Source organism: Pseudorasbora parva, chromosome 12, assembly GCF_024679245.1.
Source record: "Pseudorasbora parva isolate DD20220531a chromosome 12, ASM2467924v1, whole genome shotgun sequence".
Lineage (NCBI taxonomy): Eukaryota > Metazoa > Chordata > Actinopteri > Cypriniformes > Gobionidae > Pseudorasbora > Pseudorasbora parva.
The window spans coordinates 4,976,942-4,999,341 of NC_090183.1; the positions used below are offsets into that span (position 1 = coordinate 4,976,942).

General features: G+C 38.5%; 1 protein-coding gene across 5 annotated transcripts in view; it reads right to left on the minus strand.

The window, feature by feature from the left end:
• Positions 1–22,400, minus strand: part of dlgap4b (discs, large (Drosophila) homolog-associated protein 4b) — a 143,688-nt gene that overhangs the window by 46,328 nt on the left and 74,960 nt on the right. For all 5 annotated transcript variants that reach the window (XM_067458846.1, XM_067458844.1, XM_067458845.1 and 2 more), the window contains exon 2: positions 3,885–3,934. The gene's annotated coding sequence lies outside the window, so the exon portion shown is untranslated. The remainder of the gene's footprint in view (positions 1–3,884; positions 3,935–22,400) is intronic.

Consider the following 22,400-nt stretch of genomic DNA (forward strand, 5'->3'; position numbering starts at 1 on the left):
TAAGAATAGTCCATTTTGATTTCATGGTGACTTTAATGCAGATATTAGTTATTCTTCTAATATAGCCATATGCATCAATTATCAGGCTCCAAGTACTTTTGAAAAGTTTAGAAAATGACAAAAATTGCCGCTGATTGAGATGACAATACCAACACAGTTCAACAATTTAGATGTCTTACAGCGCCACCTAAAATCAGGACTGCATGTCCTCAAAATGTTATTTCCCACACACATAATATTTATTTTACAGTTATGAGCCTTCTTTAAAAATATATCTGCTTATATTTTTGTCATAACCATCTCAGTCCAATTCTCCAGGGTTTATCTCACAAGATTAATTTGTCTGTATGCGTTTCTGGTGTTGTGTTGCACATGCCGTGTGTGTTGTTCTGTTTTGTTGTAATGTATTTTCTTTAGCCTGAGGATCTGCTCAGACTCTAATAAACATGAATTACTCTGATGCTGCCATCAAACACACACCTCTGTTCTTTGGAGAATTAAAACACAGTCTGCACAGATTGTTAGTGTGAATGTTTAACTCTAGTGTACAGGCCATATTTTTCAGACTTGTTGGTCAAGCATCACCATCTGCTGTGGAGTGTGAGGTGTGTTAAGCACAGGTGGGCTCTGACACACACACACACACACACACACACACACACACACACACACACACACACACACACACACACACACACACACACACACACACACACACACACACACACACACACACACACACACACACACACACACACAGTTTTATTAAATATGCAACAGCAGGTCTCTATCCTTCAAGGGGTCTGAAAAACAGTCTGCTCACTCATTCTGACAGCAGGGGGTGCCAAGAGACAAATCATGGTGCTGGACCACCTGAAATCAAACCAAAACTCTCCTCAAGGAAGACTCTGGAGATGAAGTCAAATGGTTCCACATCTAAAGACAAATACATTGATCCAGTCTACCCATTCTAAACATTTTTGGACACTTAAGTCATATTCCAATGTTAATTTAATTATATAACAAAATAATAAATCAAATGGCTATATGACTGAGTCTACTGCACTGATGCAGGACACTTTTCACTTTTCTTCACCATGTTTGAAGTCACAACATGTTTAATCAGCACACGCACACGCACACACACACACACACACACACACACACACACACACACACACACACACACACACACACACACACACACACACACACACACACACACACACACACACACACACACACACACACACACACCATCTCAAAGCATCAATTTGCCAGAAAAACATCTCAGTCAGACTGAGGAAACCATCTGTTCCCCTCACCACCCCACACACACAATTTCTCTCACACCTCTTTCTCACTTTCTATCACTCTCTTTCCCCAAGACTCCATCTACCCAGAAAATAAAAACTGGATCATCATACAGAAAAATCATCTGACACAAAGACAGACAGACAGGTACAACGATCAGGCATAACATTATGGCCAGGTGAAGTGAATAACACAGGTTATCTCTTCATCACAGCACCTGTTAGTGGGTTGGAGATATTAGGCAGCAAGTTAACATTTTTTCCTCAAAGTTGATGTGTTACAAGCAGGAAAAATGGCCAAGCATAAGGATTTGAGCGAATTTGACAAGGGATAAATTGTGATGGCTAGAGGACTGGGTCAGAGCATCTCCAAAAACTGCAGCTCTTGTGGGCTGTTCCCGGTCTGCAGTGGTCAGTATCTATCAAAAGAGCTCCAAGGAAGGAACAGTGGAGAACCGGTGACAGGGTCATGGGCGGCCAAGGCTCACTGATGCACGTGGGGAGTGAAGGCTGGTCCATGTGGTCGGATCAAACAGACGAGCTACTGGAGCTCAGATTGATCAAGAAGTTAATGCTGGTTCTGATAGAAAGTGTCAGAATACACAGTGCATCGCAGTTTGTTGTGTTATGGGGCGGCATAGCCGCTGACCAGTCAGGGAGCCCATGGTGACCGGTCACCGCCGAAAGTGCATTCTGACACAGAGCATCAGAACTGGACCACGGAGCAATGGAAGAAGGTGGTCTGATGAATCGCATTTTCTTTTACATCACGTGAATGACATGAATCACGTGTGCGTCATTTATCTGGGGAATACACATGGCACCAGGATGCACTATGGAGGGTAAAGTTTGATGCTTTGGGCAATGTTCTGCTGGGAAACCTTGGGTCCTCCATCCATGTGGATGTTCCTTTGACACGTACCACCTACCTAAGCATTGCTGCAGAACATGTTCAGCCTTTCATGGAAACGGTATTCTCTGGTGGCTGTGGCTCTTCCAGCAGGATAATGCTCCTGACACAAAGCAGAAATGGTTCAGGAATGGTTTGAGGAGCACAACAACGAGTTTGAGGTGTTGACTTGGCCTCCGAATTCCCCGGATCTCAATCCAATCGAGTATCTGTGGGACATGCTGAACAAACAAGTCCGATCCTTGGAGGGCCCACCTCACAACTTACAGGACTTAAAAGGACCTGTTGCTAACATCTTGGTGCCAGATACCACAGCACACCTTCAGGGGTCTAGTGGAGTCCATGCCTCGACGGGTCAGGACTGTTTTGGCAGCAAGATGGGGACTATCATATTAGGATCAGTGTAGACAGACAGACAGACAGACAGACAGACAGACAGACAGACAGATAGATAGATAGATAGATAGATAGATAGATAGATAGATAGATAGATAGATAGATAGATAGATAGATAGATAGATAGATAGATAGATAGATAGATCGATAGATAGATAGATAGATAGATAGATAGATAGATAGATAGATAGATAGATAGATAGATAGATAGATAGATAGATAGATAGATAATGCTTTGTTATGCTGATGTTTCATATATACATTTATATTTCAAGCTGAAGTAATTAGGTGGCCAGAGCACCATCACTGAAATTAGAAACGGAGTGACCAATAACCTGTTCTGGTTCTTGTCTCGATCGCGGCCGGTTAAGACAAAAACTCATTAACACAGAGAGATTTTATCACTAATCGCATCGCGCCTGCTAAGAAGATGGTGTCAGAGACGGTCAGATGTGTTATTAGCTCATTATCTACTTCAAGTGAAGCATTTCCCGCATTTGGACAAGAAAATGTGTGCTGGTCTCCTCATAAGACAGGCTCCTTTTCCTTTTTATTAATCAGTTGTGACCAGGCTTCCGTAAATTCTTCGGTCCCCACTTTTTTCCTCTTTTAATGTTGGAACAAAATGTCAAAACCAGCATGGAATCCTTTAATTACAGCATGTGAGCATGAGGCATATCGCTGCATGTGTGTGTGTTAGTGTATGTTTCCTACAAAATAATCATATTTTAAAGTAGTTCAGCTTAATATACTTCTAGTACACTACAAGATCCTAAGCAATTAAGCAACAGTTTTTACAGTATTAAAAAACACAGTATTTATTCATATGCCCTACTGCCCAACACATAAAAAAGGTTACCTTTTACAAACCAGAATCACAAAAAAATAACAAATCTTACTGAGCAAAAAGATCATTTATTTCTCAAGTGCTTAACGATGTAATATGATACAAGGTCAAAGCAATTATTTCATTGAGATAATAATGAGCTCTTTCAAAGAGGCCATGTTTGCATAATGTGCTCGCTGTAGAGATTAATAAGCAGAATCTGAATTTTAAAGTCAAAATTTACAATTTTAATGCAAACGGTGTGCAATGGAGTGTATGACACCAGCTAAGGACACAACGCAAAGGACAAGCCAAACCTTTTATCCGAAGCACCTTACAGTTCACTTTTACCAATGGCGATGTATCAGATGGTAATACTACGGTATTTTGTTATGAAATGATTTACTAAAAGTTAATGAGTTATTAAAAACGTACTTACATTTGTAGGTCATCCTAATTCTGTGCGCTAAATCCAGCAGGTGAAATTTTCTGTTGGAAAAAAAAATACACAAGTCATTAGCATATGCAAAATAAATACAGATCAGTATTATATTCATGAGACTGATCTCTCGTTTAGAAAGGAATGAACTGTTCTAAAAACAACAGTGGTGCTGTCATGGGACGTTGGATGTTTTATGGTTGTGTAACAAGAACAGAATCGCTGTCATCAGTCTTTACCTGTTCATCTATGAGCTCACCTTCATGCATATTTAATACGACATTACAATGCCTTTAAAGTTTCACAGGATGAAGTTTCATGACCTAAAATGTTGCGTCTGAGTAATATGTAGATGCCTGCGTGCTGAAGATTACTCTCTCCCTGCAGAACACCGACACCATCCATATTCATGGGATTAGTACAAAACACTATTAATATACATGAAAATCACACACTCTCACTGCAGCGAACCACTGTGCTACACAACAACAGATGAGAAATCTACTACACCAGTGAAAAGTGAGGGAAAACATGTCGAATGAAATGGAAACGAATGCTATACCTTCACATTTGGTGTGTTTTACATAAATATGTACAATACTGTTCAAAATTTTGGTGTCAGTACGATTTTTGTATTATTTTTTATTTAGCAAGGATGCGTACAATTGAGTTGTTTTGACAGTAAAGACATTTATAATGTTATAAATGCTTGTTTTCACAAAATATCAAGATACATTTTTTAACATTAATAATAATAAAATGTTTCCTGAGTAGCAAATCATCAAAGAATGATTTCTGAAGGATCATGTGACACTGAAGACTGAGTATTGATGCTGAAAATACAGCTTTGATCACAGGAATAAATGATATCTTTTAATGTATATTTACATAACAGTATATAAACTTTCAACCACCACTGAATAAAAGTGTTTGCGAAAAAAAGGTAAATGCGAGTTTATATCTTGCAACTTGGATTTTAGACTTTGTATCATGCAATTGTGATATTTTTTCAAAATATCGTCCAGTATGTTTATAGAGAGCAAAGCACAAAAGTATGCAATTATAAGGGAAACATCTCTCTCTCTCTCTCTCTCTCTCTCTCTCTCTCTCTCTCTCTCTCTCTCTCTCTCTCTCTCTCTCTCTCTCTCTCTCTCTCTCTCTCTCTCTCTCTCTCTCTCTCTCTCTCTCTCTCTCTCTCTCTCTCTCTCTCTCTCTCTCTCTCTCTCTCTCTCTCTGGTCCCCATGAGAAAACAATCTTATCAATCCTACAGAATTAAGTTTTATTTGATGAGTAAGTTTGTACAGTATACAAACCATTCAAATCTATGGCGAGTCCCCATAGCGAAGCAAACGTGTGTGTGAGTGTGTATGTGTGAGTGTGTTACTTATTTTTGTTCTTGTCTTTGTGGGGATTTTTTTTTGGTCCTCATGAGGAAAACAGCTTATGTTGCATAAATCATACTAAGTTATGTTATCTTAAAAATGTTTTGTGTGATGGGTAGGTTTAGGGGTAGGATTAATGTAAGGAAGGATAATAGCATTTGTACAGTATAAAAATCTTTTTGTCTATGGAAAGTCCTCATAAAACATGAAAACCAGTGTGTGAGTGTCTGTGTGATCGCAGCCGGTCTTACAACATCCCTAATTAATCCAATCAATCATCTCACAGACTTAATTATGCCACAGATGCAAAAATGATTCCAGGGTCAATGTGACGATAAGATAATCTCAGGCAAGATATCATACACACAGTTCTAGCTTTTGATAATTGCTGGGTTTTTTTTTCTATTTTTATTCTCTCATGTGCTTTGTTTGATTATTAACTTCATTGAGATGAGCAGGGTTAAAAAGCTCAATGATTTCATCTTTCTAGTTCCTGTTAAACTTTCTTGTGAGCCTCATCCTAAAGACTAACACTTCTCAGAGGAAATTTCCTGGTACTAAAGGAAAAACCTTTGCATTTTTAAAATAAAACATTTACATTTTAATGAGCCACTTTTCCAGTTGAGGATGCCCCCTAAAGGAAGTAATGTTTTAAGATTCTAGTTTACAGTTGGGCTGAAAACATCGCTCACTAAACCCTTGAAGTGTCCTGCGTCTATCTGTGGCATGATGGATGATCTCATGTTCACATTACAGAAGGACACGTCTAAAAAATGAAGCCCCATGGAGAACATCACAGTCTCTGAGCGATCTCTCTTTGCTCTGATGTTTCAAGGCCATGCTGTACGCTGGCAGCAAGAAAAATATACCATTTCTATTTTAATATTGCATCCCTTTTAAAGTCGCCATATTATGCCCTTTTTTGTTTTGGGGTTTTACTAGAACAGGTTTTCATGCTTGCCCATTAAAGAACGCAACACATGTCTCGTGGACATCCTGTAGAATTCAACCAATCAGAGGATGACTTTGAAACTCCTGAAGTATTCCCAAATATGTGTGCCATATGCTTCAGTCAACCAGCCAACGGTATGTGGGTGTGACGTCTGAAGCTGAGACTAGTCTCTAACCCTCCGTCCCAATTCGCATACTATCCATCCTAAATAGTATTCGAAAATAGAATTAGTATGTCCCAAATCGTAGTATGCTGAAAAGAGTATTCCAAAGATTCCCGGATGGTTTACTATTTCCGGTCCGAATTCAAAGTATGGATCGATGCACACTCTAACGGCTGATATTGCCCACAACCCACTGCGAGTTGTACGAGGATTCGATTAGAACTACAAACGCGGATAAAGTGTTAAAAAACTACAAACATGGCGGATGTGCAAGTCCGACGGTTAAGTAGAGAAGTTTAGATAAAGGGGTTTGAGTGTCCAACTATCAATATTTAACCTGACAAAAATATATTTATTCAGTGTTGTCCACATTATATTTCACCTGCAGCAGCATTGTGAACTTTTGTAATGAGACGTTTGGCCATTAACTTTTAAATGCATCATTATATTTAAACTGCAAACACATGAGAAGAGTCTCTGCATTAAAGACACACAAATGGCAGATCAACGTGCGGCTACATTTCTCTCCGATACGGCAGGAGATTAAACTGAATGTGGAGGATTTGAACTGTGACGAATCTGATGATGCCTTACAGGCCAGTTAATTGGTGATGGGATGCACGTAACTAAGTCTGTTAAAGAAGGCGAAGTAGTATGTCCCGAAGCTTTCATACTTTTCTGCTACACACTCAAAAGTATACCTTTTCTTCACAAAAAGAGTACATACTTTTAGGATGTAGTATAAATAGGCGAATTGGGACGCAGCATAACGCTCTGTTTAGTTCCTGTCTTTATGAAGCCCCTCCTGAAAAGCACAATGTGCTCTGATTGGTCGGCTGGAGCAGTGTGTTGTGATTGGTCAAGCGTTTCGAGGATGTTTGGGAAATTACCATAACCTCAACCCTAACCATAACTGTGAGTTTCAACACGCTACTAACCAACTCAAACAGGCCCTGTCAATTTATTATGCAAATTAATTATTTAAATGAGGAATATTGAGATGTGTTCGTTCCCAGAAGAGAACTCAAGACTACAGTGGAGGCGTTTCAGGGAGTTCAGAAATAGTGACTCTAATACAGAAAATAACTTCCACTGGAGGGACTTTTGAACTTTTGAAGAGCTCTTTCAGGCTCAAACAGCAACATTACAAACTAAAGAAAGATTAACGGATCTTGGCAAAAAGCATAATAGGCTCTCTTTAATATTTACTTTTGCATTAAAATTCTATGTAACCATCAAGTGCTCTGGTGTCGCTGAGCTTTCAGCCACAGAATGAATCTTTGAAAGCATCACACTTTAGCATAAAAAAAAAAAAAAAAAAAAAAAAAAAGAAAGCATCACACTTTATTTGCATGTACTGTAGTACTGCATTTGAATATTTCACAAACGTTGTCACGTTGCGTTAAAATGTCTAAGTCTTGATTTATTAAAGCACAACCGCGATGCCCTGTTCGTCTGAGAGCGGCAAGAGAAATGCGAGAACAGATACTGAGCCACTTGAAAACCAGTTGGGCTTCAATTGAGTGTTTTACAAAGAGAGCAAGCTCCAATTTGTCAGCGCTTTACTGAACTCAAAATAAACTGCAAACAGTCCACCCTTTCAGGGAAGTGACTTCAGATGTTTAATGAGATGCCAGACTCACTGACCCTTCAGCGGTTTGGAGCGGCTCTAATTGGTGTGAGTTTTTCGAGATAACACTTTAATTTCTTTCTTTGAGCAGAATAAATGTAGTATATACAGCACGTCTCTAACTAATCTTGAGCATTTTGCGATCATCTTCAACTTTGATCAATTATAAGTGGATTTCTTTTCAAAATCAAGTTTAAAAATCCCTGCTGTGACCCACACAACATCTCTGAGACTCGCTGACATGAAAACACTTCAGCTTTCTGCTGCTTCCCTTCCTGACCTCCTCCCACACCTGTCCTGGACTTAAAAGATTTGAGTTTTGAACTCTGACCCCCACTGAAATTTTCCAATGCCAGATACGGCCCAATTCAACTGCTCTGCAGGGAATAAAACCACCTTTTTGTTTGAATTAATATGAACTATCAGCAAATCACCATCTCTAAACCTGCTTATATCGGCAGAACCAAGCTTCTCTCGGTTTAAAGGGTTAGTTAACCCCTAATTTTTGTCATTAATGACTCATCCTAATGTTGTTCCACACCCGTAAGACCTCCGTTCATCTTCAGAACACAGTTTAAAGCTACACTGTGTAACTTTTTTAATTTATTCTTAGCTAAAAACACTTATTTCTTTCAAAAATATATGTGCTCATTAATGTATATTTACTTCTTTCAAGTAATAAAGTATTCTCATAAGTTTATAATATGCCAATGAAAACACATACGGGTGAGGGGTTCGAATGCTGGTCACCATGTTGCTCCTCCATCTTGAAAGTACATTAGCCAAAGAGGGACATACCCGTAAATTCAAGCTTCGCTTTTCACGTTTTAACACTCGATGGCAGTCATGAACGAGGTCGAACTGGAAGCCATGTTAATCTTGGACTAAATCGGCCACCGTAGGAGTTAAAACGAAATCGGAATTGAGAGGAACAGAAACTAATATTCACTGGATTGTTATATACCTTTACACCGCTAGATGGGGGAAAATATCACACAGTGTAGCTTTAAGATATCTTATATTTATTACGAGAGTTTCTGTCTCTTTATTGAAAACCTATGCACAGTATAATGTCCCTTTCCAGAAGGACCAGAAAGGGAATAAAAACATCATCAAAGTAGTCCATATGTGACATCAGTTAGTTAATTAGAATCTCTTGAAGCATCGAAAATACATTTTGGTCCAAAATAAAAAATAACTACGACTTTATTCAGCATTGTCTTCTCTTCCGCGTTTGTGTTCAATCCTCAAATAAAGATTCAAACGGTGTTGATTCATGATTCATGACAGAAAGCTCTCGGACTAAATATAAAATAACTTAAAACTGTGTTCTGAAGATGAACGGAGGTCTTACGGGTGTGGAACGACATTAGGGTGAGATGTTAATGACATCAATTTCATTTTTGGGTGAACTAACCCTTTAAACTCTAGAACACTTTCAAGGCCTAGAAAGGCAGTAAAAGACATTGTTACAATAGTCCATGCGACTCCAGTGGTTCAACCTTAATTTTATGAAGCGACGAGAATAATTTTGTAAGCCAAAAACAAACTAAAATAATGACTTTATTCAATCATTTCTTCACGTCTGTGTCAGTCTAAGCTGCATTGCTGATGATGTAATAAATACAGTCCAGCGGTTCCTAGTTACGCCAGAATGCCGGCTCACCATTGGCCGAATCTGTTCACGTGAGCACCACACATGCGTGTGATGATGACTGGCTAACGTAAACTGCGTAGAAGACTTATACAATAAAGTCAGTCTTCAACAAAAAAAAAGAAAAGTATTTTCATCCCTTCATTACATTAAGGTTGAGTCACATTAAGTTTTGTTTTATTAAAAATATCTAAATCAAGGAGAAAATATCTGCCAATGGGGTCAGAAAAATAAACCTAATTGAAAGCAAAACACATTTATTTTTCTAACCACAAAGTCAGATATTTTTCTTGCTTTAAGATTAAACACTTAATTTTGCTAACATTTTTTAATTAGAAAACATGACTTCTAATGTTATGCAATTTTTGTTTCTCCAGTGAACATTTCTTGATATAAGAATGTTTAGATGTTTGTACTGGAAACCAAGACTGGGGAATAAATTAAATTTTGCAGTGATTCTTCTGTAAATATGTAATATGAACCGACATGAGTAAATGATGACAGAATGTTCCTTTCTTCACATCACATTCAATCAAACATGCAAACTCAAAACTCTTTTAGGTATCATGCCATCTCTCAATTCCCAGACAAAAAAGCCTAGATGATCCTTAATGATCCTCCAACCTCCTTTATCCACAACTGTCCCTTGCAGTCACTTCATGACCTGCATAATATTGAGAATCCGAACCTCTTCGGCTCTTATCTCCTGGTGAGGACTTTAGTTATATCAGGACTAAATCAAAAAGCTGCAGCCCGACTCGCATTCCCCCTCCAGCCAGAAAGTGTTTGTTCTGCTCTGTAATTTGGCCTCCTGTGCCCGCAGAGATATCAGTCGAGTCGCTCCTGGTCTACACTGCATTAAAAATCCTGCCCTCGATGCCTACAAAACAAGATCAAATAACACAACCCTGCCCAGCTCTGCCCATCCAGTCTTATTTCATCTCCCTCACCCCCAAAGCTTAAGAAAGAAACATTGACTTCTACACAGATTTATCAGTTTGCATGCAGGCCTATTATTTTGTTATCAAATATTTTTGAATAATCTGTATGTTTGGGGTCCGTAAGATTTTTTTTTGTTGAAAGAAGACTCTTCTGTTCACAAAGGCTGCATTAATTTGATTGATTTGATTCGTTTTTTTATTAAGAGTAAATGCCTTTCCGATCTGATATGTGATGGGAAAGGAGAGAAGAGCGAGCTCGGTAAAGGATGGATTTGAACCCGCGTTGACCGCGTCAAAACCAATCCATGAGCCTTACGCGCTACTAATTGTGCCACTGAAGACATTAAAACATACGTGCATTTTTTAATCTTGTGTGGACCAACCAGGCATTGTTGGGCGGAGCAAGTGTAAAAGCACTTGCCAACCAGGCACGCTATTTGCACTTGGCGTAAATAGACACCCCTTACCGACCCCAAACTTTTGAATGGCAGTATATGTGACTACATGTCAGTCAGATGGTCTGTTTCTGTCTAAGTGGTTGTTTCTTGGCTGGAATCAACTATAGTGCACACTAGATTTTATGCCGGATGTCAAAGGTCTCTCGAAACGGAAATAGTTGCAAAATTACATCAGCGGTTCAAGAGTTTATTCTCAAATTCCCCTCGGAAGGATAATAAACGGCATTATGAACAAAAAGAGGAAAAGATCTATTTACTCTGAAAAGATTCTGCCGTAATCTCGTTTCGAATCCATGTCAATCTGTCGCAGAAGACTGAATATACCGTCGACAGGAGGGTTTAGATTAATATTAGTTCTGGCATATAAGAAAAAACGAATGAAAGAGAGATGAAAAAAGAGCTGAAATGTTTGTTGCCTCTCATGCTTTATCTAAAGGGATTAAATATGATCAGTACAAGCTCAGATAAGACTGACTCTGGGTTAAGCTGGAAGACAAAAGTCAGAAGAGAAAAATGAGCCTACTGACAGAGACTATTAATGTAAAACTAGTATTGGAGTAAAACTGTTTTATAACAACATTATGTCTAATTCCAAGCCAGATGGCTCTTTATTAAAAAAGGAGCATAAAAATGATTTCAAATCCTTCAGTAAGCTTTGCGTTCATCCACATTAAAGCCTTTTGTTTTATTTTCAAATGTATTTTTGGCCTTTTTGATTGGAAAACACAACCTGGACTCAAAGCTGCATCATCCTCATGAGCACCACAGCGGTCACTGTGTCTGAAACACACAAATAATGCACTAAAAAACGAACAAAAAACAGTGGCTTCAAACAGGCAGTCTCACCCCAGACTCACACTCTCGGTTGAGTCAGAAGTGTCACGGTATTTCAGGATGTCAAACGATGTATGGATTACTCACAGATATTTGAGAGGGATTTTTTTTTTGATAAAAATTGCAAATGTGATTTAAAATTAGCCTAGAAATCTAAACGCACCCTAGCGGCAGCAAATCCAATCTGCCGTGAATATCGTCTAGCAACTCTCAATATACTTCTGAGCTGTAAACGCCAAACTCTGGTCAGGCCAATCACATCGTGTATAGAGTCGGTGGGCGGGGCTTAATGACGGCCGAGATGCGCTTGCGTGCTTCTAGGAAACACATAAACTAGCGAACGGCAGTTTTTCGAATCAGCTTTGACTGCGACTATCCTATCGCGTGCAGAGGGAGTTTGAAAGACAACCGTTTATCCCATCCCTCGGATTGAGCCGTCAATGGTGAGTTTCCAGACCAACCATCTTGATGTCTGGCTTGTCAGGCTAATTGAAAATGTGATTTAACAAAAATGTTGGTGAAGATGTTGATTTACAAGAGTTTTTTTTATTATTTTGTTTGGTACAACCAGGCATTGTTGGGCGGGCTAACCGGGCCAACAAAGCGTGCTATTTGCACTTGGTTAATTAAAAAAAATAATAATAATTTTCACAAAACTTTGATGGTATTTCCATCAAGGAATTTTTTTTTTAAAATGATAATTCCGACTTTTTATCTCACAATTCAGATTATTTTTCTCACACTTGCAGGTTATTTCACACAATTCTGAGAAAAAAGTCAGAATTGTGAGATAAAAAGTCACAATTACCTTTTTTATTTGTTATTCTGTGGCGTAAACAAGCTTCAATGATATATTACATATGCAATATATAATGTGTTTTTGTCAAATCCAGATTGAGACTGATTCAGACTGATTCGGTGGGTGGGGCTACTGAATTATACAAGTTGGTGGGTGGAGCTACTGAATTACACTAGTCGGTGGGTGGGGCTACTGAATTACACTAGTCGGTGGGTGGGGCTACTGAATTATACAAGTTGGTGGGTGGAGCTACTGAATTACACTAGTCGGTGGGCGGGGCTACTGAATTACACTAGTTGGTGGGCGGGGCTACTGAATTACACTAGTCGGTGGGCGGGGCTACTGAATTACACTAGTTGGTGGGCGGGGCTACTGAATTACACTAGTCGGTGGGCGGGGCTACTGAATTACATGAGTCGGTGGGCGGGGCTACTGAATTACACGAGTCAATGGGTGGGGATACTGAATTAGACAAGTTAGTGGGCAGGGCTACTGAATTAGATGTAGTTATTTTTCTGTAGAGGTGGTGTTTCACCACACGATTATGTGAAGGTGTGGCATATTCTGAGATCGATTGTTTTCTGGGCCTGGTGCCAATACAAGCTTTTCTTTTACTAACAAAGAAATTTTCAGCTCTGAAACTTACAGGATATTCTTATATTATCATGACCTTTTATATATCAAAAGCTCAAGGGAAAGTTGATTTCTCAATTCATGACCCCTTCAAAGGCCCACTGAAGTGCCTTAAAACACACAGCATTATTCAATGTGTTGAAGTAATTTCCCCTGAAACAGGAAGACATGTAAATGTATCGAACAGCTCTTTCCCTTTTTTTAAAACAGCCAATGATATATAGTTTATATCACAGCTCTGAGTTTGGTAAAGCCACAGTTTCCACATTAGCTTATAGATAACAGTAAGACTAAAATATTCATGCTAAAAGACAAAAATAATTTGTAGAGGTTAATAATTAAAGGGGGACTTTATGTGTTAAAGAATGCAATATGGCATGCCATTTCATTTCATTCATATCCCATGGAGAAATGTGTGCTATACTCAGTACAGTATGCACTATTGCAAAGGAAAAAGTTGATTGTTAGATAATATCTTTCATACCATTCACTGTAAATTTATTTTTGTGCATCTGTTTTTTTCCCTTTAAAATAGTGTAACTTTTCAATATTTAACACAACAGAATGAGAAAACTAAAAAAGATGTGTTTTCTTAAAGTTATTTGAGTCTCAAAGGGGGCATGAGTCAAATGACACTCAGAATCTCTTCATTTCCCATGTACAAGTTGCTGGCAGTCATGCTAACAACACAATGAAACACAACTATAGCAATGATGAAGACCTGAACAAAGGACATCACTCAAACTAATAACTGCATGAACTGACAGCGTCCTACAGCATATGTCATATAGGCTGCACTGTAACCAGCTCTGAGCTCAGACCGCAGAGATTAATGTCCTGAAACATTAGCATGCCATATAAACAGAGTGCTGCGTTTTCAGGCCCTACAGAGATCTGTGTGTGTGTGTGTGTGTGTGTGTGTGTTCAGTGATGCTGGGCAGCCCTGCTATCGTCCCACTGGATCTGAACTGATTTAATGCAGTTTAAAGGCCTTTATTTTATATGTGGCTGGCAAAAGAGATATCTGTCATCCTTGCGGTCAATCTAATTTCTCCCAGTATCCTAAGGGACTCCAGATCCCAAGAGCCGTTGTTCTTCTCATCACCTTCTCATGGCATAAACTAGCACCGTCGCCTTCTAGCTTCTGCTATTAGGGTAAACACAATTATTGCTTCAAAATTATAATTAAACCCTCAACTAGGTTCAATTATCATAGTAAGGTAGATGCCATAAAGTGCACAGGGACACAGTTATGACATTTATAGTGGTGTCTGTCACAGTGGGACTCACCACAAGCTACAGCGGCTCATATATCAGCCTGAATCGTAAATACTCATAATTAAATATCAATCTCCACACTGCGGATATTGGCAGTCACTTAACCAACAACGTGACTGTATAAACAATCAATCTTAAAGGTGTCATGAACTTGCTTTTTTTATTTTTTTATACTGTTGTCTGAGGTCAACTAATGACGTTCATGTGGTTTTTACATTCAAAAACATCATAACTAATAAGTTATAGGCTATTTTCTACACTGGTTTTGAGGCTCTCTCCTGAACTCTGGGTTTTGATGGGCGTGACGCACTGGAGGACTTGGAAGTAAACGCCCACGGCTAGGATTGGATAAGATTTGCATATTTAATGAGCTTCAGCTCCGCTGTCAGTTTAGTTCAAATGAGGGAGAGGAGAGATTGAGGGAGAAGCGGCAACCAGAAAGATTATCTCGACCACAGGGCTCATAAACGTCTTTATCAAACAAATACAATGTTTTATTTCTCATCCACCCTCAAATGATTGGACTATTATTTGTTTATAACACATAGCCCTCGAGATCGGACGATATAAGCGCGAACCGCGCACACACATAAACGTTCGACGTCCGCTGGCCGCCCTTCAGATGTCAGCAAGAGAGAGAATAGCAGATCAAGAAAGGAATATAATGAGATTCTTTGCGAGCCCTGGCCCATACGTGCCTGAGTCCAGCGTGCTAAAGTTATGTTCCTTATAGACATAAACAAAACGATCTATAACTAGGGTTGGGCATCGTTTTGATTTGAACGATTCTGATTCCGATTCCGATTCTTACTTTCGATTCTGTTTCTTTTCGATTCTCGATTCCGATTCTTTGAGGGGTGGAGTCAAAACGTCACATCGATATTCAATGCTATTTTCAATACCACAGGGGGGAAAAACGCTGCATATACCGTCAATTAGACATTTTTTTATATAATTATTTTTTTGTCTGTCTTTTGAAAGTCTAGGCAATCAAAAAGTTCTTCTGAAGAGATCACTTTATATGATAAAGTATTTAAGCTTTTTCTCCTATATAAACATTGATCAATTACTATTAAAATTCTCTCACAAATATTTGCTAACTCAATGTATTTTTTACAACGGGGTAATTTTGTTGCAATAGCTTACACACAGCACAAGAAAGCTTGATTTCGAATGGTAAATTGAATTAAAAAAGACGACTAAACAGTAATTAAATAAGAACATATAAATATATTACAAAAAATAGCACAAATAAATAAAATAGAATAAAATATATAAATGAAAGAGACTGCTTTATTTTTTCAGGTAGGTCTAACATTCAGGTAAGAAACTGAATTAAAAAATGCAAAGTGGCTAATTAAATTTAAAATAACATTATGGAGCCAGAATGGTGACTTTAAAATTTGGCATCACAAATTAAAATTGTCATTGAAAACAAAAGCAGAACCGAAAAAGGAAACATTGGCATTGAAACATTTGCATTGAAAACAGTTGTATTGGCATTGAAACAAGTATTGGCACTGAAAAAATAAAATTATTAAAATATTACAATCGTATTCTTTTATTGAATTGGGATTTATTTGTATTTTTCAATGACAATCTTCAGATTTTTTCTTCATGTCACTCTTTTTCAGTGACAGTTTTTTTTTACAATGTCAGTTTTTTTTCAAGTCAGTTTGGGGGGACAGCATAACGGCCGTTAAAAGTTAAGCAAACCGGCCAGGTTGCACGTGAATAAACATGTAAATGGCAGATAAAAAAAAAACAGACTTGCGGCTTGGAAGTTCCCGGTAAACTGGACATTAGTCATGCAGCTTCAGAGCTGGTGACGGGTTCAGTATACCTATATGCAATGATATGCAAACTACGCTCTACTTACCCCTCCCCTCAGACCCCGCCCCTCTCCACGCCAAAACAGTGACAGAAAGTTGAAACTGAAAATCAGTGGCATTGAAAAAAAACTGACATTGTAAAAAAAAACTGTCACTGAAAAAGAGTGACATGAAGAAAAAATCTGAAGATTGTCATTGAAAAATACAAATAAATCCCAATTCAATAAAAGAATACGATTGTAATATTTTAATAATTTTATTTTTTCAGTGCCAATACTTGTTTCAATGCCAATACAACTGTTTTCAATGCAAATGTTTCAATGCCAATGTTTCCTTTTTCGGTTCTGCTTTTGTTTTCAATGACAATTTTAATTTGTGATGCCAAATTTTAAAGTCACCATTCTGGCTCCATATAACATTGGATAATGTTTTTTGCAAAAAATTAAATAGTTTCATATAAAACCATTAAAGTTACACACGTTGATCAGTCAAGAGCAGTGTGATCGTTTGTCTTTTTGTAGTTTGGCTTTGAATAACAAATGACTGCTGTCCCTTTAAGAACTGCCTCACTCATGGATCCTGAACACTGTTCCTGTTACTCATTCTTCATTTCTTCCTGAATTGTTTACGACTGTTTACATTAATACTCTTCAAAATGTGCACTGAGAATTTGGTTGATTGTATTTGACCAATAATAAGATGGAAAAAGAAGCAAATATTTGCACTTGTATGTTAGAGGTGGCTTTATTACGGTATGTGTGTGTGTGCGCTTCAGATGTGAGCTTGAAATCTGAGGGATTCGTAGAATTATGTGCAATCCCGCGCGAAATTCAGACCGATCACACACACTAACACTTACGCGCTGTCGTAAGGAAAAGTCCAGCAGAACGCGCGTCCGTCGTGTTCAGAGGGTTAACCGGGCTGAGTGAGAATATGCGGCTGTGCGTCAACTCGCTGTCGGTCAGAGAGGAGAGGAGGGCGCAGGGGATCGATACTGTAGAAACTGAGCAGGCTATCGTCTTTTCAGATATTTCAGTATCGATATTTTTGACAACACTAGTTGCACTGTGCCGACCCAGGCTTTTTAAAAGTGAAATAAATCCATACTTCAGAGCGCCGTTTACCGGGCTTCCATGGCTAAAAGAACAAGCGGGCGCACAAGCACCGGAAATCAGGTGGCCATGGTAACCAAAACTTGCGCATTTGGAGCCGATGATCGGAACCGAAAACAAATTTTCTAAACGATTCCAATGGAATCGTTATTTTTTAAACGGTTCCAAGTTGGAACCGGTTCTCGATGCCCAACCCTATCTATAACAATGCAATACTATTGCATATAAAAACGCGTTTTAATCACATCGGTGTGTTCCACCATTCCTGTCGGATCCAGCATCGACCGGAGATTTGTTTAGAAATGATCCCGCAGTGAACTGAAGTGAACATGTCTTCCCCACATGAGCTGGAACTTCATTAAAAATAAAGTTCAACCACTCATTCCTAATATTAGGATCAGAAGGAAGCTTATGCAGCGACTGTGTTCTTCCACAACCAGGAATAGTGTAATATCTTAATCTTCTTCGGCGTGTTTATTGTTATTGACCAGCTGCACGAGCCCTCCATGAGTCGGTGGGCGGGGCGACTGGATTAGACGCGCGGTAGAGGCGGTGTTTCGTCACGCACTGACGTCAGTAGAAGCACAGGACCGTTTGCTGAGCCTGACGTCTATAAAATCTTTTCTTTGACTAACAAGGAAGTTTTCAGCTTTGAAACTTACAGGATATTTTTATATTACCATGACCTTTAATATATCAAAAGCTCAAGGGAAAGTTGATTCCTCAATTCATCACCCCTTTTTAATATGCAAGGTTATTTTTAATTTAGTTTGCATGAGGGTAGTGTTGGGAAGCTTCACTCGCATTCAAATGATTGTTTAAGGTTCTTTCAAAAGTACAGTAAAATCAGTAATATTGTGAAATATTACTACAATTTAAAATAACTGTTTTCTACGAGAATGTATGTTAAAATGTAATTTATTCCTGTGATCAAAGCTGAATTTTCAGCATCATTAATCCAGTCTTCAGTGTCACATGATCCTTCAGAAATCATTCTAATATGATGATTTACTTATCAGTTGTGCTGCATCAGATATTTGAGAAAACTGATAAATTATTATTTTTCAGTATTCTTTGATGAATATGATTTCAAAAGAACAGCATTTATTTAAAACTGATGTGTAAACAGTTGTTAAAGGCACAATATATCTTTTTCACCACTAGAGGTCGCTTACTCAAACCAAAGGTGTAGCTTGATGACGCTGTGATTTTGTGGAGGTGTAAGGGTGGATCGCCTACAGTGGTTCTGACTGCAGGGTTGCCGAACGACTAAAGAAACGTTATCATCGTGATGGTAGAAAACTGTACATTTCTTGTCTATAACCACCCACTGCAACTTATACCAACGACGGAAATAAGCGCAGTTACAATAGCAAAATATGTGGGAGAGCGTTGCTTTAATGTGACTATATTGTATTGCAATAGGGAGCACTTCAAAGTCAATACCAAACCAAAACTAGTTAGCAAATCATTTATAATTGAAAGAATTTAATGACAAAATCCGGTTATGGTTACACTTAAAATAGTTACAAAATAGATGAATGAGATGATAAAACTTATACCATTAATCGTACCCAGCGTGTATAGAATGTTACCTGAGAAATAGGGAGAGATAGGGAGAGATAGAGAGAGATAGAAAAAGAGAGAAAAAGAGAAGAGCCAAAGAAGGCCCTAGAAGAGACAGCCAGAGAAAAAGACAGCGTCAGAGGAAAGAGACCCCCAGAGAAAAAGAGAGACCGTCAGAGGAAGAAGACCCTCGAGCAACAGTTTTAATCTTCTTTTATACATCCCTTGACCATGTGACTGAAACCCTGAGACATTCAAACTGACCAGTCAGACCAGACTTCCCCCACTGTACTACAGGTGTGGCACCATTTGGCCTACAGGCCCTCAACATCTCTTTGTCTTTAGGAATCCCAAACAGCCCCACTGATAAGAGAGAGGGGGGTGAAACACAATAAAACAAATGTCTTTGTTCAAAGAAAAATATCAAAATATCATTGATTATTTTGGATTCTTTCAGAGGTCTTATTATGCCGTAGAAGAGCGCTTCCGCTTCTCTCGCTCATGCGCGTATGGGGTAACGCAGCACTGTTTTATCATATTAGACACATTATTTGAGCATGTTGAAAGTTATTTTATAATGCTACTTATAATGTGTTCACTCTGCAGCTATGAGACTCTTGTTCACACCACAGTGATCTAGATCGATATTAGACATGGAAGAATATCGCGGAAAACCAGATTTAAACAATAAGACTCACTGTGGTGAGCTGTATAACAGTGATGTGTTTTCTGTCGATAAATGTGTCCAAACAGTTGCTCATCTGTGCAATAAAACACATCATATATTAAAGTGTATAATTAAAGCAGTGGGTTTTATATAGTCATTTTCTTGATATACCACGAGAACCATGTTTTACCATGGTACACATTTAAGAGTATTTTATATATATATATAGTCATTGTAAACCCAATGCATAATTGGTTTCAAACCCTAAAAAAGAAAGCTGTGACAAAATTAGATGCAGTTATTTCTTTGGACCCAACCTACAGTTCCTTTACTGAAATCCTCAACAAGCCAAAATAAAATGGGGCTTGCATGCTATCGCCAGATTTCCAAATAGAATTGGAGCCATAGACTGCATCGCCATAAAGTACCATTAACCAGCAAATTGATGTAAATAGTGTTTCATTCTGTTAACATGCAAATCATTTGTGATGCAAATTTGTTGTTGTTAAACATCATTGCGTGTCTCATTTTGTGTTTGTGAAGTTCCTCTTTTTTTTTGCCATAATTGCGGTGAGAAAAAACAAAACAATCACGTGATTTTTAAAGGGATGTGTAGTCACCAAATATGGTTAATTGGAGGCGTTTCCGAATGCCGTGAACGTGAACGAGCATGGTCGCACATGTGGGATTTATCAACAACGATTGCTTACTCATGTGTGTAATAACTGTGTAGGTACATTTGATAAATATTGATTTTCTTGTACTTACACACATTCAAAATTTCAGTCTTACGATGAAATATGGATCCTTTTCTACACACTGTTGCTAAATGAGGGCCCTGGAGCATTCAACTCAACACATTTTCTCTATAAAATTGCCTTACAAATATTCAAATGTCTGTGAATTGTTATTTTGAACTGGTTCCTGTCTGAACTCCCAGTGCTATACATCAGTAACACAGATTTCTTTTGTGTAATAATTGTCTTGGCCTATAGTAAAGCTGTGTACACAATATAAACTGGTCAAACCAACACACAAAACAGTGATGAAGAGATTTGCCATGCAATTGCTTGTAAGTGGAAATATCACCTGCCACGCAACTGAAGATGTAAAGGTAATATTGTCACTGCTTTTCAAACCTACACTACAACACCCCATGAATCAAGCCACAATAGAAGAAATTATTTTGCCACACATAACGTGGACTGTGAGCCAGACACCCTGGATTCATGCTTCTGAGAAGATGGATAGTTGCATGTGAGCAAATGTGAAAACTGAATGGAAGGGGAAGGAAGATAAATGAACCCAAACAAAAGCGCTCTTCGTCTCCTCAGATTACAGTCAACCACCGAAACGGAGCTGTTTTGACATTCAAAAGCAGCCATTGACTTCCATAGTAGGAAAAAAATACTATAGAAGTCAATGGCTACCGTGAACTGTTTGGTTACCAACATAACACTACACATCTTTTGTAGTCTGACGTTGTCCTCCTCAGGTTCTAGCAGATATTGCTCCATTTAGCTGTGATTATGGGCTGAAAATGCCTCTGCACTCACTTAGATAGACCTACAACCAATCAGAGCAACGGAGTAACTGACGTGTTGAGCAACGCATAGTTGTCAACAGAAGAAGTAGAAGAAGATGAGTCTAAACGATCTTCGCCGGTGTTGCAAAAAGAATTTAAGGATGCAAGTATTTACCGTAAAGTACACTCTAAAAAATGCTGGGTTAAAAACAACCCAAGTTGGGTTGAAAATGCACCAACCCAACAATTGGGTTGTTTTAACCCAATGGTTGAGTTGTTTTAACCCAGTGGTTGAGTTGTTTTAACCCAGTGGTTGGGTTAAATGTTGCTTAAGACAACCCAATTGCTGGGTAAGAACAACTCAACCATTGGGTTAAAACAACCCAATTGTTGGGTCGGTGCATTTTCAACCCAACTTGGGTTGTTTTTAACCCAGTATTTTTTAGAGTGTATTTACCAAAACAATCATCATTTTTGAGAGAAATAGTAAAGGTGAATGCATATATGAACAAGACCGAACTTCCCGCCATCAAATAGTGTGGACGGGGCTACGTTCAGCTGGCATCTAGGCTATTTCTTTTGCGTTAAAAAGAAGAAAGATCACACACAGGTTTGGAACAACTTGAGTGTGAGTAAATGATGACTTTTCATTTTTGGGTGAACTATCCCTTTAACAATTCAACTTGCTGTTATGCTACTGCACCTTTAAGACTTCACACAGCGTATGTGTTAAGTATGTGTTTATATGGATACATGACATATGCTAATGTGCTCATGATTTCACAAACACCATTTCATTTTGGAGGCTTATTTATCAGTCTATTATCCAGAGCAGAACTGTAGAGGCGGCTTCATGAAGCATTTTGTTTTGTGATATTGTCCTCATGTCCAAAGATATTACAGCATAACCCAGAGGACATCATTGTTCAGGAGCACGTCTGAACATGCAATACCCCACAGAATCAGAATGAAAAATGAAATACAGCGCCTGAGTGTCTGTCTGCTCGCTTTAAACCCTCTGCTGCTCCTCATTTATGGGTCTCACTCATACTCCTCAGAACACGTCAATGGCATTTTTCTAAATAGACC